This window comes from Pyrus communis, chromosome 6 (genome assembly GCF_041283825.1).
Source record: "Pyrus communis isolate YQ-2024b chromosome 6, ASM4128382v1, whole genome shotgun sequence".
NCBI lineage: Eukaryota > Viridiplantae > Streptophyta > Magnoliopsida > Rosales > Rosaceae > Pyrus > Pyrus communis.
The window spans coordinates 1,233,766-1,250,043 of record NC_142570.1 but is presented as its reverse complement, the minus strand read 5'-3'; the positions used below and the strand labels follow the sequence as shown (position 1 = coordinate 1,250,043).

General features: G+C 39.0%; 1 pseudogene; it reads left to right on the top strand.

Moving 5' to 3' along the window:
• On the top strand, positions 1 to 11,365 carry LOC137710242 (lipid phosphate phosphatase 2-like; annotated as a pseudogene).
• Positions 11,366 to 16,278: the final 4,913 nt, after the last annotated feature.

The following is a 16,278-nucleotide window of genomic DNA, read 5'->3' as shown; positions in this document are numbered from 1 at the left end:
AAGAAGATGCCAGAGATGCAGCTAGGATCTCACACATTAAGATCTCATGGAGTCAAAATGCCTAAAGTGCACTAGTATGACTCGTTAATTCTTCTGCTTCTCGCGGCAGTTGATCTAACTTTGAATCTTATAGAGCCTTTTCATCGTTTCGTTGGCAAAGAAATGATGACTGATCTCAAATACCGTTTTCAGAAAGACACCATTCCTTTCTGGGCCGTTCCAGTATGTATCAGTATTGACAGTATGGACAATATGGAATAATGGACAGTATGGAATACTGTCAGTATGGCAGGGAATATTGCAGTCAGTATGGAAGGGCACGTGAAAAAGGAATGTTGTATTATTCCTTGACAGCTAGTCAGTATGGTTTGCTGCTTATTTTTCTCTAGTTGCTGCATCATGGACAGCAAGCACAACACACTGCATTGCATTTGTTTATTGCATGCGTATGTGTGCATGCGTGTATGTAAAATATGTATAAAACACTGCTGCCGTTGCAGCAGTTTAATCAGAAAAGAACAACAAGTTGAAACCAAAATCGTGAGATGGTATCAGAGCAGGAACCATAGGGTCCTGCCTCTGTTGTTTATTCTTCTAGCATGTTCTTCTTCCTCTGTTCATCATTTGTTGTGATGGCAGAAGATATCCCATCTAGTTCTGAGGCTACAAGTTCCTCAACCCTAACACCAGCCAACATGATACACGGGGAGAGCAACCCACGACTGTGCACCGTGTTGTTGAATGAGTTCAACTACTTGCCATGGTCACGAGCTATATCTCTTGCTCTAGGAGGAAGATCGAAACTAGGGTACGTAAATGGAACCATCAAGCCTCCAGATTCTTCCTCAGCTAACTTTGATGCATGGCACTCAAATGACCAGCTTGTTATGTCCTGGATACTTAACTCGATGGAGCCCAAGTTGTCCGAGATCTTCAGCTACTCAGATTCTTCACACATCTTATGGGAATCAATCAAAGAAATGTACGGCAGTCAACACAATGCTGCCCGTGTGTTTGAACTGAAGAAAAGCCTCGCTGGACTTAAGCAAGGTAATCAAACTTTCATTCAGCATCTTGGAAGCATGAAATCTATGTGGAATGAACTTGATCTATACCGTCCACACACCACTGAATCCGCTGCACTCTTGAAAAGGGCTGATGAAGATAAAGTGTTCCAACTATTGGCAAGCTTGGGAGTTGAGTATGAAGACTTGCGTAGCCACTTACTAATGACTCCTGAGCTACCATCGTTCGTCAACGTGTGTCATGCAGTCCAAAGAGAGGAAACTCGAAGGAAAGTAATGCATGTTGAGCCTCGGTCTAGCCCAGAAGCTAGGGCTTTCACCAGTAACCACAACTTCACTAGTGAAAGGTTTTTTAATGGAAAGAAAGCTGACTGGAAATGCACATACTGCAACACCAAGGGGCACGTAAGGGAAAAATGCTGGATTTTACACCCTGAGTTAAAACCTAAGTTTAACAAGGAAGGAAAAATGATCAGGGATGGGAAAGGGTTTACGCCTAAAGCCTTCCAATCTAAAGAGATGTCAAACTTCACCTCAAGCCCTTTCTCCCTGATCAATGAGTTTGCCGCCTTTCTCCAAAAGAAGAGTGATATCGCTGAGGGTAACAATGTCACCACGGAAAATTCCACAGAAATGCTTGGAAAATTTGCTGGTTTTTTGGCAAATTCAAACACCACTACATCTGGCAATATCCCAGGTATCATTTGTGCACTTTCCACGGCTCTCAATCTCACACACGATTTTTGGATTGTAGACTCAGGTGCCACTGACCATATAACCAACAACCAAGCTTGTCTTCATGAGTTTCAAAAATTACCTAATCCTACTCATGTGTCTGTAGCAAATGGGAAAGGGGAACCAGTCCTAGGAAAAGGAAAAATTAAATTGATGGGGAGTGATGTAGAGTCTACGGCACTATATGTACCCTCATTTCCATTTCAGCTTCTGTCCATAGGAAACATCACACATACTTTGAACTGTCTTGCTATTTTTTCTCCTCACACAGTTGTGTTTCAGGATCGAGTCACTCAGAAGAAGATTGGTGAGGGTTTTTTCTTAAATGGTCTGTACTACATCTCAAAGGAGTTCAATCAAATTAAGGAACCCATTGCCACCCTAAGCCATGTCCAGAAGCATCAACTTTGGCACCAACGTCTCGCTCATCCCTCCGAACCAGTAATGTCTAAATTATTTCCAAATTATTGTACCAACACACATGAGTGTGAGATCTGTCAAATGTCAAAAGCCACTAGGCTACCTTTTGTACCCTCTAAATCTAGAACCAGTAAACTCTTTGAAGTTGTACACTCAGATATTTGGGGACCTACCCGTGTTGAGTCATTTGATGGGTACAAGTATTTTGTTACATTCATAGATGACTACTCTAGGGTTACCTGGTTATATCTCTTAAAGTCTAAAAGTGAATTTTTTACAGCTTTTCAAGACTTTCATAAGCTAATAACCAACCAATTCTCCTCAAAAATATATACCTTACGGTCAGATAATGGCACCGAGTATACCTCTAATAATCTGTCAAACTACTTGAGCAGTCATGGTATCTTGCATCAAACTAGTTGTGTGGGTACACCACAACAAAATGGTGTTGCCGAACGCAAGAATAGGGATTTATTGGAGAAAACTAGGTCTCTTATGTTTCAGATGCAAGTTCCCAAGAGATTCTGGTCCCAAGCACTCCTCACTGCAGCCTATATCATTAACAGACTTCCCACTCGTGTCCTGAATTCCAAATCACCTTTTGAAGTTATGAAGGGAAGAACTGCTGATTTAACTCATTTCAGGATTTTTGGATGCACTTGTTATGTTCACGTTCAAGCAAATCATCGTGATAAACTCGAACCTCGAGCTATCAAGTGTGTGTTTATGGGGTACTCGAGTTCTCAAAAGGGATACAAATGTTATAACCCACACACTGGGAAGCTGGTTGTTTCTAGGGATGTACGGTTTGATGAACTAGTTCCTTTCTTCAACAATCACTCCCCGAATAGTTCTCAGGGGGAGAGTCTAATGGATATTTTTCCACTACCAACTCTTGCTGAAATCCATACAGACACCCCCCCATACCACCCTATAAGTGATTCCCCAGTTGATGAGATGGTCAGTGAAGATATACCTCGTGCCCCAGCACCAGTTGTTGCCACACAACCAATTGTAGCAGCACCAAAAAGGAACCCAACTCGCGATCGCAATCCTCCTCTACGGCTGCAAGAGTACATCACTTACAGTGCAAGGCATCCCATTTCTGAAGCTCTTACTTATCACAAACTGTCAGCATCTCATGCATCCTTCCTAAGTCAGGTGACAAATAATGTTGAGCCTAAAAACTTTCAAGAAGCAGTATGTATGCCCGTGTGGAGAGAAGCCATGCATAATGAGCTCAAAGCACTGAACGAAAATCAAACCTGGAATGTGGTAGACCTTCCCAAAGGGAAGAAAGCCGTAGGGAGTAGATGGATTTACAAGACCAAATTCAATTCCAATGGTACCATTGAAAGACACAAGGCACGATTGGTTGCACGGGGGTTCACTCAAACCTACGGTATTGATTACAAGGAGACTTTTGCTCTCGTCGCCAAAATGAACACAGTAAGGGTGTTGTTATCAGTAGCAGTCAACCACGACTGGCCCTTGTTTCAAATGGATGTTAAAAACGCATTTCTTCACGGTGAGCTTCAAGAAGAGGTGTACATGAAGCTACCTCCAGGACACCCTCAAGAACAAGAACCTACCAAAGTCTGCAAGCTTCATAAAGCTATATATGGACTTAAACAGTCTCCTCGAGCTTGGTACGCCAAACTGAGCTCCGTTCTTGAAGTGGCAGGGTTCAAAAGGAGTCATGCTGACTCCTCTCTCTTTGTTCGAAGTGGTGTCCAAGGGAAGCTCATAGTTCTTATATATGTTGACGACCTTATCATCACGGGGGACAACATGGATGAACTCGAGGCTCTTAAACGGTCGCTTCACCAACAGTTTGCCATTAAAGACTTGGGAACCTTGAAATATTTTCTGGGAATTGAGATGGCTACCTCTTCCAAGGGTCTATTCTTGAATCAAAGGAGGTATGTTCTTGACCTTCTTAAAGAAGCACATATGGTCAACTGCAAACCTGCTCGCACCCCACTTGCTAGCAAACTTCAATTGGATGCTCCAGGTAAACCCCTATCAAATCCTAATGTGTATCAACGCATGGTTGGGAAACTCATTTACCTCACTATCACAAGGCCTGATATTGCTTACTCCGTTAGCCTTATCAGTCAGTTTATGCATTCTCCTACATTGGTTCATTGGGAAATTGTCAAGAGAATCCTCCGATATCTCAAGGGCTCGATCGGCAGAGGCATACTCATGCAGAAAAATGAGTCTAACAACATTCTGGCCTATACCGATGCTGACTGGGCTGGTAATTCCCTTGATCGAAAATCCACCACAGGTTTTTGTACCTTTGTAGGTGGAAACCTTGTCACCTGGAAAAGTAAAAAACAAACAGTGGTTGCACGGTCCAGTGCGGAAGCTGAATATCGGGCCATGGCAGCAACAGCTTCTGAACTCATCTGGTTGAAGAGTCTCCTTCTTGATCTTGGCTTCACCAGCAAGGAACCCATGTCCTTATTCTGTGACAACCAGGCTGCAATGCATATTGCATCCAATCCTGTCTTCCATGAACGGACTAAACACATTGAAGTTGACTGCCACTTCATCCGCACTCAAGTTCAATCCAAAGTCATCGAAACTGTGTACACTAGAAGTCATGATCAACTTGCGGACCTTTTCACGAAAGCTCTCGATTTTACACAGTTTCAACGGTTATTGTTCAAGCTTGGATCAATCAACCCCCTTGATCCAGCTTGAGGGGGAGTATTGACAGTATGGACAATATGGAATAATGGACAGTATGGAATACTGTCAGTATGGCAGGGAATATTGCAGTCAGTATGGAAGGGCACGTGAAAAAGGAATGTTGTATTATTCCTTGACAGCTAGTCAGTATGGTTTGCTGCTTATTTTTCTCTAGTTGCTGCATCATGGACAGCAAGCACAACACACTGCATTGCATTTGTTTATTGCATGCGTATGTGTGCATGCGTGTATGTAAAATATGTATAAAACACTGCTGCCGTTGCAGCAGTTTAATCAGAAAAGAACAACAAGTTGAAACCAAAATCGTAAGAATCAGTTTCTCACCAGCTCTTTTCTTTCTATCTTACATAGAATACTGAATACTTTACTTGACTATATCTTCACTTCCTGCATCTAGATTTACGCCGTACTCTTGCCTGTCGCCATCTTTCTCGTGTACTACATTTGCAGAAAGGATGTTTATGATTTGCACCATGCCATTTTGGGTACTGCCTGTGTCCTTATAGGCTTCCTGTATACTCGGTTTTTGTTTGGAAAATGATTTCCGCACAACCCTTTTCTTTTTGTAGGTTGATGATTACTTTTTCAACTTATAGGTCTTTTCTATTCTGTTCTCATAACTCTTGTAATAACGGATGCAATCAAGGATGCTGTTGGCCGCCCGCGTCCAAACTTCTTCTGGCGGTGTTTCCCTAATGGAATAGGTGTAGGTGACAACTTTTCTTTGGTTGTAAGAGTAAGGACTTGTCCTGCATTATGCTGAACTCTTTGTCAATCACGTTTACAGATATATGATCCTGCCACTAACAATTGTGTCTGCACTGGAGAGAAGAAGATTATAAAGGAAGGACATAAAAGCTTTCCTAGTGGACATACTTCAGGTATCAAATCATCAGTCTCTTTCTGTGCTTTTTGCATTTTTAAGGCTATGCAGCTGAAGAAGACAACGCCTAATTCAGTTTGCAATTGTCAATTGTGCAGTTTCATTTGCAGGTCTTGGTTTTCTTGCATGGTATTTGTCCGGGAAGATCAAAGTGTTTGATCGTAGAGGCCATTCCGCAAAGCTCTGTATTGTTATTCTTCCGTTACTCTGTGCTGCTCTCGTGGGAATCTCTCGTGTGGATGACTACTGGCATCATTGGCAGGATGTCTTCGCAGGAGGTCTTATAGGTTTGCTACTAAATGCAATGATACAATTTTCAGTTCCTTGATCTTCCACTATATGCAAAACATAATGTAGAAAGTTAAAAGTATTAGTGTATAAGCTGTGAGCTAAGTAAAGTTAAAGTAAATAAGCCTTGTTTCTAATTGTGTATTCACTTAGTCTTAGATTATGACAAGTGTAAGGCTGAGATTGTATTGTTGGTTGTGTGTATCCAGCTAAGGCTATCAGTTATGTACTCATGCCTTTGTGCATGTTTTTTAGAGTGATATATATGAAAAAGCATCTACTCTCAGACTTTGAGAGTGAGCAGAGCATCGTTTCTTCATACTGTATCTTTCTTTATTCACTCACTTTTCTTCCTCGCATAAAAACTCAATTAAACATCAATACTCTAACATGGTATCAGAGCCAGGATCGATTGTTTGAGATCTGGGAGTAAAACCAATCGAGCTATACTCGAACTTGTTCCGGGTTGGGTGACGTTGCCGGAAATTTACAAAACTCGATTTCGATTTGTATTCGCATCATCAAAGCTCGAAGATGGCTGGATCTGGAAGTTCTGAGGTGAGAACTCCGATCTTCTCCGGTGAGAACTACGAGTTCTGGAGAATCAAGATGGTGACGATCTTCAAATCTCATGGGTTATGGAAATTAGTTGAAAAAGGGATTACGATCTCAGAAACAAAGAAGAAGAAGAAGGCTGAAGGAAGCTCAGAGGAAGAAGAAGACGATGAGAAAATGGTCGCAGCATATATGCAAGATGCAAAAGCTCTGGGTATTATTCAGAACGCAGTCTCAGATCAGATATTTCCTAGGATTGCTAATGCAGATTCTGCGAAGATGGCTTGGGATCTGTTATATGGCGAGTATCATGGTGGTGATCATGTGAGATCTGTGAAACTACAAAATCTGAGACGTGAATTTGAGTATGCTAGGATACGCGATGATGAAACTCTGTCTGGATATCTTACTAGGCTAAATGAATTGATTAATCAGATGAAAACGTTTGGTGAGATTCTGTCTAATGAAAGGCTTGTACAGAAAGTTCTGATTAGTCTTAGTAAACCATATGATCCCATATGTCTAGTCATTGAAAATACAAAATGATTGGAGACTGTAGAATTGCAGGAAGTTGTAGCAATTTTGAAAAGCCAAGAACAACGGTTTGATTTGCATACTGTTGATGCATCTGAGAAAGCATTCTCTTCACTTTCTGTGAATCCAAAGGAACAAAACAAGAGTAGTGCATACTCTAGTTCATCCAGATCTCAGAAAAACTGGAATTATAAAGGCAAGAAATGGGAGTCTAAGCCTAAGTTCCAACAGAAATCATTTACTAATTCTGCACAGAATTCATCTTCTTCAGGATTCATGAAGCAAGATATAGTTAAACCACAGTGTAAAGTGTGCTCTAAGTTTCACTTTGGAGAATGTCGATACAAGGGGCAATCCAAATGTCACAACTGTGATAGGTTTGGACATTGGGCTAGAGAATGTACAGCAGGCAAGGTTGTTCAGAAGGCAAACTGTGCTAATCAGGCAGAAGTGACAGGTAATCTTTTTTATGCTAACAGTGCAATTACTGAGGTCAAGGTGAATGAAAACTGGTACATTGATAGTGGTTGTAGTAACCACATGACTGGAAATGCTGAGCTACTTAGGGATGTAAGGACAAATGTCACTGGAAAGGTACAAATGCCCACTGGAAATCTGGTAGATGTTGCTGGAATAGGTCCACTTATGATTGATACAAATTGTGGTAGTAAATGCATCAAGGAAGTCATGTTTCTACCTGGTTTGAAGGAAAATCTGTTGAGTGTGGGACAGATGGACGAACATGGATATTATTTGCTATTTGGTGGAAGAGAGTGTTGTATCTTTGATGGTCCTTCACTTGATTGTCTGGTTATCAAGGTTAAGATGAAAAGTAATAGGTGCTACCCTTTGTTTTTAATGCAAACTGATCAAGTTGCATTGAAAACTAGTGTAGCTGAATGTACCTGGACTTGGCACAAGAGACTAGGACACCTAAATCTTAGAAGCCTCAAGCAGCTTAGAGAAAAAGAAATGGTGCATGGTCTTCCGCACCTTGAAAATGTTGATGGTGTGTGTGCATGATGTCAAATGGGAAAACAACACAGAGATTGGTTTCCAAAAGGACAAGCTTGGAGAGCCAAGAATCCTCTAGAATTGATACACACAGATTTGTGTGGTCCCATGAATAATGAATCAATTGCTGGGAATAAATATTTCATGTTGTTTATTGATGATCACATAAGAATGTCATGGGTTTATTTCCTACGACATAAGTCTGAGGCACTAATCTGTTTTAGAAAGTTCAAAACAATGGTGGAGTTACAATGTGGATTTAAAGTGAAATGTCTAAGAAGTGACAGAGGGGGAGAATTTCTCTCAACTGAATTCAGCAAGTTGTTGGAATCTGAAGGCATACAAAGACAGTTATCCATTGCTTATACTCCACAGCAAAACGGAGTAGTGGAGAGAAAGAATAGAACAGTTGTAGAGATGGCTAAGGCAATGCTTCATGATAAAAGCATGCCATACTTTCTGTGGGCAGAAGCTGTACATACAGCTGTTTATATTCTGAACAGATCGCCTACAAAAGCTCTTGAGAACATGACTCATTTTGAAGCCTATAGTGGGAGAAAACCAGGAATTGGTCACTTAAAGGTGTTTGGATCACTCTGTTATGTTCATGTACCAGCTAAAAGAAGACAAAAACTTGATGCAAAGTCTGTCAAAGGTGTGTTTGTGGGTTATGCAACTTGTGAGAAAGGGTACAGAGTATTTGATCCATGTTCAAGGAAGTTAATTCTATCAAGGGATGTGGTCTTCGATGAAACTATGTCTTGGAATTGGAAGAAGAATTCAGAGAAGTCTATTGCAATAACTAACATTTAAGATCAGTATAGGACTGTGAATGATTTCAGTCTACAAGAAGTGACAGAAATAGTAGACAGTAATCAAATGGGAGAACAAGATAGAGATGTCTCTGAAACTGTTGAGATCACTAGTCCATATGACCATACACCAATTCAATGGAGAAATATCAGTGATATCCTAGCACAATGCAATCTTTGTATTGTGGAGCCAGAGAAGTATGAGGAAGCTGCACAAGATAAAGCTTGGATAAAAGCTATGAAAGAAGAATTGTCCATGATTGAGAAAAATGAGACTTGGAAGCTTGTAGACAGACCAAGTGATAAGCAGGTTATTGGTGTGAAATGGGTGTTCAAAACCAAACTAAATTTGGATGGCTCAGTACAAAAGAACAAGGCAAGGCTGGTTGCTAAAGGATATGTGCAGAAACCAGGACTTGATTACAATGAGACGTTTGCTCCAGTTGCCAGATTGGACACCATCAGAACACTAATTGCACTTGCTGCACACAGAAGCTGGAACCTATTTCAATTAGACGTTAAGTCTGCTTTCTTAAATGGAATATTGCAGGAAGAAGTATATGTTGATCAACCTGAAGGGTTTGTGATTAGTGGCAAGGAAGATAAGGTTTACAAGCTGCACAAGGCTCTTTATGGCTTGAAACAGGCGCCTAGGGCCTGGTATGGAGAGATTGACAGCTATTTTGCTAAGTGTGGGTTTGAGAAAAGCTTAAGTGAAGCAACTCTCTACACTAAGACAATGGGAGAAAAGGATATACTAATAGTTTCCATATATGTGGATGATATTGTGTATACTGGAAACAATCAAGATATGCTGGATGAGTTCAAAGATGATATGAAGGAGAAGTATGAGATGTCAGACTTGGGTCTTCTTCACCATTTTCTGGGGATGGGGGTGATTCAAACAGAATCTAGCATCTTCATTCATCAAAAGAAGTATGCCTCTTCTCTGTTGGATAAGTTTGGATTGAAAGAATGTAAATCTGTCTCTATTCCTTTTGTGGCTACTGAAAAGTTAAGTAAAGAAGATGGAAGTGGTGCAGCAGATGAAGAGAAATACAGAAAACTTGTAGGCAGTTTATTGTATCTTACTGCTACAAGACCAGATGTGATGTATGCAGCTAGTTTGTTAGCTAGATATATGCATGGCCCTTCTAACAAGCACTATGGGATAGCTAAGAGAGTGCTCAGATATATCAAAGGAACACTGGACTATGGTTTGCATTATATGAAAGGCAAGAAGGCAGTTTTGGTTGGTTTCTGTGATAGTGATTGGGGAGGATCAATAGATGACAGCAAGAGTACCTCAGGCTATGCGTTTTCTTTTGGCAGTGGAGTGTTCTCATGGGCTTCTGTGAAACAAAATTGTGTTGCACTATCCACAGAAGAGGTTGAATATATAAGTGCTGCCGAAGCAACATCTCAAGCTATATGGATCAGGTTTGTTCTTGAAGATTTTGGAGAATTACAAGCTGAGGCAACTCCCTTACAGTGTGACAATACGTCTGCAATCTCAATAACTAAAAATCCGGTGTTTCACCAAAGGACTAAGCACATTGACAGAAGATATCACTTCATAAAGGATGCCTTGCAGCAGGGAATTGTTGATTTGGTATACTGTCCAACCAAAGAACAAGTAGCAGACATTTTTACCAAGGCTTTACCAAAAGAGAGATTCAACTATCTCAGAGACAAGCTTGGAGTTGTATCAGCTCAAAGCTTAAAGGGGAGTATTAGTGTATAAGCTGTGAGCTAAGTAAACTTAAAGTAAATAAGCCTTGTTTCTAATTGTGTATTCACTTAGTCTTAGATTATGACAAGTGTAAGGCTGAGATTGTATTGTTGGTTGTGTGTATCCAGCTAAGGCTATCAGTTATGTACTCATGCCTTTGTGCATGTTTTTTAGAGTGATATATATGAAAAAGCATCTACTCTCAGACTTTGAGAGTGAGCAGAGCATCGTTTCTTCATACTGTATCTTTCTTTATTCACTCACTTTTCTTCCTCGCATAAAAACTCAATTAAACATCAATACTCTAACAAAAAGATGTTAATCCATCTTTTGGAACGTTCAATTTGTTTAAGCACAGGAATTGGCATAGCTTCAATTTGTTACTTGCAGTCCTTCCCTCTCCCAAACCAGCGGGATGGTGTGTCCGTCATCTTATGTAAATATGTTTGTTTTCATCAACTGATAGCAATGCTGACCTAATTTTCATGTTTACAAACATGCGTATTTCCACATGCTGGCTGCAGAGAGGAGGAATGTTGGCGAGTCCGTGTCTCCGCCCACGAGGGTCAACTCTCTTCGGATGCGAGGAACAGATATCGAGATTCTAGACTTGAGTCCCCAAGATTCGAGTCCGCCAGTCCACTAATTACTGGAAGAAGGAAAAGATACTGAGTTGAGTTTGTATGTTAAATAGAAATCATATAGAAGGTGTATGCGTATATATATAATACGCGACGCGGGACTTCATTCAACGACTCCATATTGTATGTGTAGCTCCTAACATCATTCTTTATTCAATGAAAATTTTACAATGTCTTGCTTTCCAAGTTCATCAACAGTCACGAGTCTGAACTTTCTAAGGATTTGTTCGTTGGTGAATGGTTATACAAGAAGCATTTATGTTGATAAGCATTCTTTTAGATACACGTTAAATTTTTTATTAAACATCCAGCTGCGTCCTGAAAAAAAACAATTGGAATAGCTTCTTGAAGAAACAATTAGCAAGTGGTTATCCATAAAGCACTTTTATGACTTAGAAAAAGTTTTAAGTTTTTGTCAAGGATAATGCTAGGGAAACAAAATTTGTAGACAAAATTTACAAACTAAATGATGTGCCACCAATAGAAATGAGCACGTTTATCAACGTTTAAGTAATAATTTAATCATTAATTTACATGTCGTTTAGTTTACACAATTTAATTTACAAATTTAGTCTCCCTAATATTACACTTTTGTCAAACGTGAGAAACGGTTACTTGGAAGAAAAACGCATTTACTCTCTTCAAAAGCAATCACAAAGAAAAACGCATTTACTCTCTTCAAAAGCAATCACAAACATGGTCTAAGTCTTGGTGTTTTTATTCTAAATATTGCAATGTGTTTCTCTTTTCATATAAATCTGTTAGTCTTTTTTTCTTTTGGTGAATAAATATGTTGGTACTTTGACATGTGAAGTTCTTGACTATGAGCCTATGAGAAGAAATTAGAAGGAGAAAAAAAAAACTCTTAAAGTCAAAGAAAACAATGAATAAATATGTCGGTGCTTTGACATGTGAAGTTCTTGACTATGAGCCTATGAGAAGAAATTAGAAGAAAAAAAAAAAAACTCTCAAAGTCAGAGAAAACAAATAAAAATGTGGCGTTAAATGGAACAGTTGGTTGTTAATTGGTGATTGCTGCCAACCCCAAGTAGAGAGCTCCATTTACATCATTACAGTTGCTGAACTGCGTGCTCTCATAAATTCCTTCAATAATTTAAACCCCTTACCTTATTTGTCTGTGACATAAATACCTTCATGTCATCTTCATCTTCATCACATACTATATATATGTACATGTATATCTATTGCCTTGCCATATGTAGCTCTCTCTCTCTCTCTCTCTCTCTCTCTCAGAAAAAAAATGCAGAGGACCTTATTCTGGGGAAACATGAAGAGGTACAGGAGGAGAAGGCGTTACCGCAGACTAAGAAATGCGGTTACTAATGGGCAAAACGCGATGGTTTCAATGGGGAAACGTCTTAAGTTTGGGAAAATTCGAGTGACCCCGATGCTACAAATAAAGGTGAAATCGTCGATAATGCTCTTGAAAAAGTTTAGAAATGCTTATGTGGAAATGATGCTTTGTTTTGCTGGACGTGTTATGCACTTGAATAATGGCATATAATGTTCACTTGTATCAGAAGACTAATGCTTCCCAGTTCTTAGCTTGAAAGCAATATATAAAGTTTTTACAATCAAGCTGAAGAATAATTTGTCTCCTTCTGTATATGTACGGAAAACAACTTCCCAGAGAAAAAGTTTCTCTAAGACTCCGTCTTCCCCAAGATATTGTGAAAGGAGAAAAGCGAGGAGTGCATCACGAATATTTTCAATTTACTGGGGTGCTTTTATAATTTGGAAAAGAAGTTTTAAAAATTATTGAGTTCTTGCGATTTTTTATTTTTTTTGGAAACACGATGAGCAATATTGCAAGATAGGATGCTTTTTCTTTTGTTTTTGAAAGATGATGTTTAATTTCTTTCATACGGTAATAGGACAAGTTAAAAATTCGGCAATAAAATGCGAGATTACAACATGTGTGAAATTTTATCACAAAGAATTATATGTATAATTAGTAGTGGACATTTTACTTTCTTTAACATTTAATTTATAAGAAAATAGATTCGATCGAGTTCAAGTGTAAAATGGTGATTAAACTGCCTTATCCGCCAAACCAATTTATTACTTGTGGCTAAACCAAATCTTCCAAAACACGGTGGATGCTGATTGGTAAGTACACATATATAATGGAAAGCAACTGCCCAACTCACATCACATGCTCTGCGTGGCTAACTGCTGACTTTAAGTTCCTCCAATTTATTTACATTGCCTAACATCGTGTTCATTCACAATTCCTGCATGACTACTGCTACTCACTTTGGTTTCTTCAACAAGTTTTCTAGATGGATATGAATTGCACAACTTAATATTTACTCATCTTTAATAATCTTTTTGGTCTATTTCTAATCCAATCAAACCTACTTTTTTAATTATGACTTACACGAGTCATTCAACTCCATTTGCCTTGTTTTACAGGTCTATCTTGGCCTTGAATTATATCCCTCTCCGTCTCTCACACCCTCATATCAACCGCGGAAAGACGAAGTTTAGGCAAGCTAGCATGGAGTGGTACAGCTACCAAAGGAGGATATCTTCGTCTAGTTCTAAGGGATGCCCTTACCACAGACTAGACAATTTTGTAACGGCTTATGATGAGGAAGAGGACAATGAGAAGAGTGCAGTTGTGTTGAGACAAGGACAAATCAGTGATCTCAACTTCAAGTACACAAAGAGGAGAGGGATATCGAAACTGCCACAGAAGAAAATGTCGTCGATCGTGCTTCTGAAAAGGTGTAGAGATGCTTATGTGGGATTAATGTATAGGTTTGCTGAACATGTTGTGCAGTTGAACGGTGGAAATTCCTACTTATAAATGCTCCGTAGTCCTCACTTCTCAGCTCCGAAGTCGTTAAAAGTTCTACTTAATCAAATTAAGGACAAGTTTTAGTTTGTGGGTATGTTGATTTGGATTAGGGCTCTTGTATTAGATTAGTGATGTTTTACTTAATTATGTATTTTGCATATATTTATGTTCATGAAATTCTAATTAGCACTCCAATAAATCCAACATCATGTTGATTCTTTTTGATAAACTTTCTGAAAATCAGCGACTAATTACAATTACATTACATGTACACTTGGCCTGATGATTTTCAAACAAACATTTTCTCTAAAGTTTTGTCCTTGTGTATAGGTAAATATATAATTTACCTTTTGTATGTAATATACCATGTGAGCAGAAACGCAGGACCAAATTCTGAGATTCATCAAGACTGTTGTCAACGTTTTGGTGATCAAAATCAATTTTATTTTAAAATCAACTTGCTTTTGTCCAACGAACACTTGTGCTTTCCAAAAAATATCTTACATCTTCTAGTTGCAGCTGCCATGTTCACTCTGCAGCTAGGTTTGATCACAGCAGCAGGTATAAATGATAATGGTCATAATTTTCGCACTCCATTACTTTCTCTTTTTTCGGTGTGGGAGAAAAAATGAGAGTGCAAAAATTGTTTTCAGGTAAAATATATGATCTACTCTATCCATACAAGTTTTATTTATTTATTTTTATATTGAAGTGTTGCATGGTGATGCAGATCATCACGACATGAATATAATTAGGGAACTGAGAGAACGGCGGTCACCACCTCGTTAATTTGAGTCCAAAATCACCACTGCAAACCAACAGCCGGTCATGAGGGTACCTGCTCCTGATCCTCCTGTTGAACAACCGCCTCCGGCTGGCACTCCTCCTCCTCCTCCACGGCTTCCAATCCCAAACAACGACAATTTTGCCTGAATTTCTTCACAACATTAATTAATTTTCTAATTGCTAGGCTTTAAGCGCCAAATGCAACGAATAAGTAGTGATTAAGCTTAGTTGCTTGGTTCATTAAAGATTAATAAGTTGGAATAAGGGGATAAGATTGCCATGCATGAATTGTAGCTTTTCCGTTTTATTTGCTTTTATTAATAAACGCAGTTTCCTTGCTGATTTTCTTGTCACGGATCAGCTAACCAAGTGCCGTCTTCTTCTGCTTCAGATTTCCTTTTTTCTTTTACTTATCAGTATTTTAAAAAATTGCTTTTACACGTAACGTACGTATATATACATATACATATATATCCAGCAAGTATGATGAACACACGCGGTGAAAGGGACGGGATCATACCATATTGCATATATGTATAATTGTAAGGAAGAACATTCAAAACATAGTCGTCCCTGAGATCTCAGAGGCCTTGAGTTCTTCGAGCATTCATGCATCCCACAATCATATATTTTAATTGAATCAAGTATACCAAGACTATAAAGTTTGCAACAAAAAAATGCTAGATAAAATGTGATCCAAAAGAAACATACTAGAGATTGATACGTAGGGCTGGTTTGAGATACTGACATAGAAAGTACTTCTGCTTACAAGCATTTTTGCTTGAACCGGTTTTATGGGACAAACTTTTTCATTAAAAGTTCAAGTGTTTTATGAAAAAGCACTTAAAAGTTGTTTGGAAGTGATTTTAAAATAGTTGCACGCTTTTTGGTGAAAATGTTTTTGAGATTAGTCCTTAGAAAAAATGTAAGTGAAACCTGGAAAAGCACTTAAAGTGCTTCATACTAGAAGCACTTCATACTATAAGCATATAACGGGTGCTTCTTGCAAGAAGCAGTTCAATTGCTTTTGGAACTCAAAAATATTTTTCTCAAAAACACTTTCAACCATTAAAAAGTACTTCCAAACGAGCCTTATATATCCAGAATACGCTTCTATTACTAGAATCGCTTCTATATTAATCTATCAACGTAGTCAAAACTGAAAAGTGCTCAAGTTTGTCAAAGTGCATTTGTAACCATATCTTGAAGCCGTCTCAAACAGGCCGTAATATGCTGCACACTATTAGTCAGCCCACAAAACCACAAATTCGCACGAGTCCCTCTTTAAGTCCAAAATCCCACGCCGCA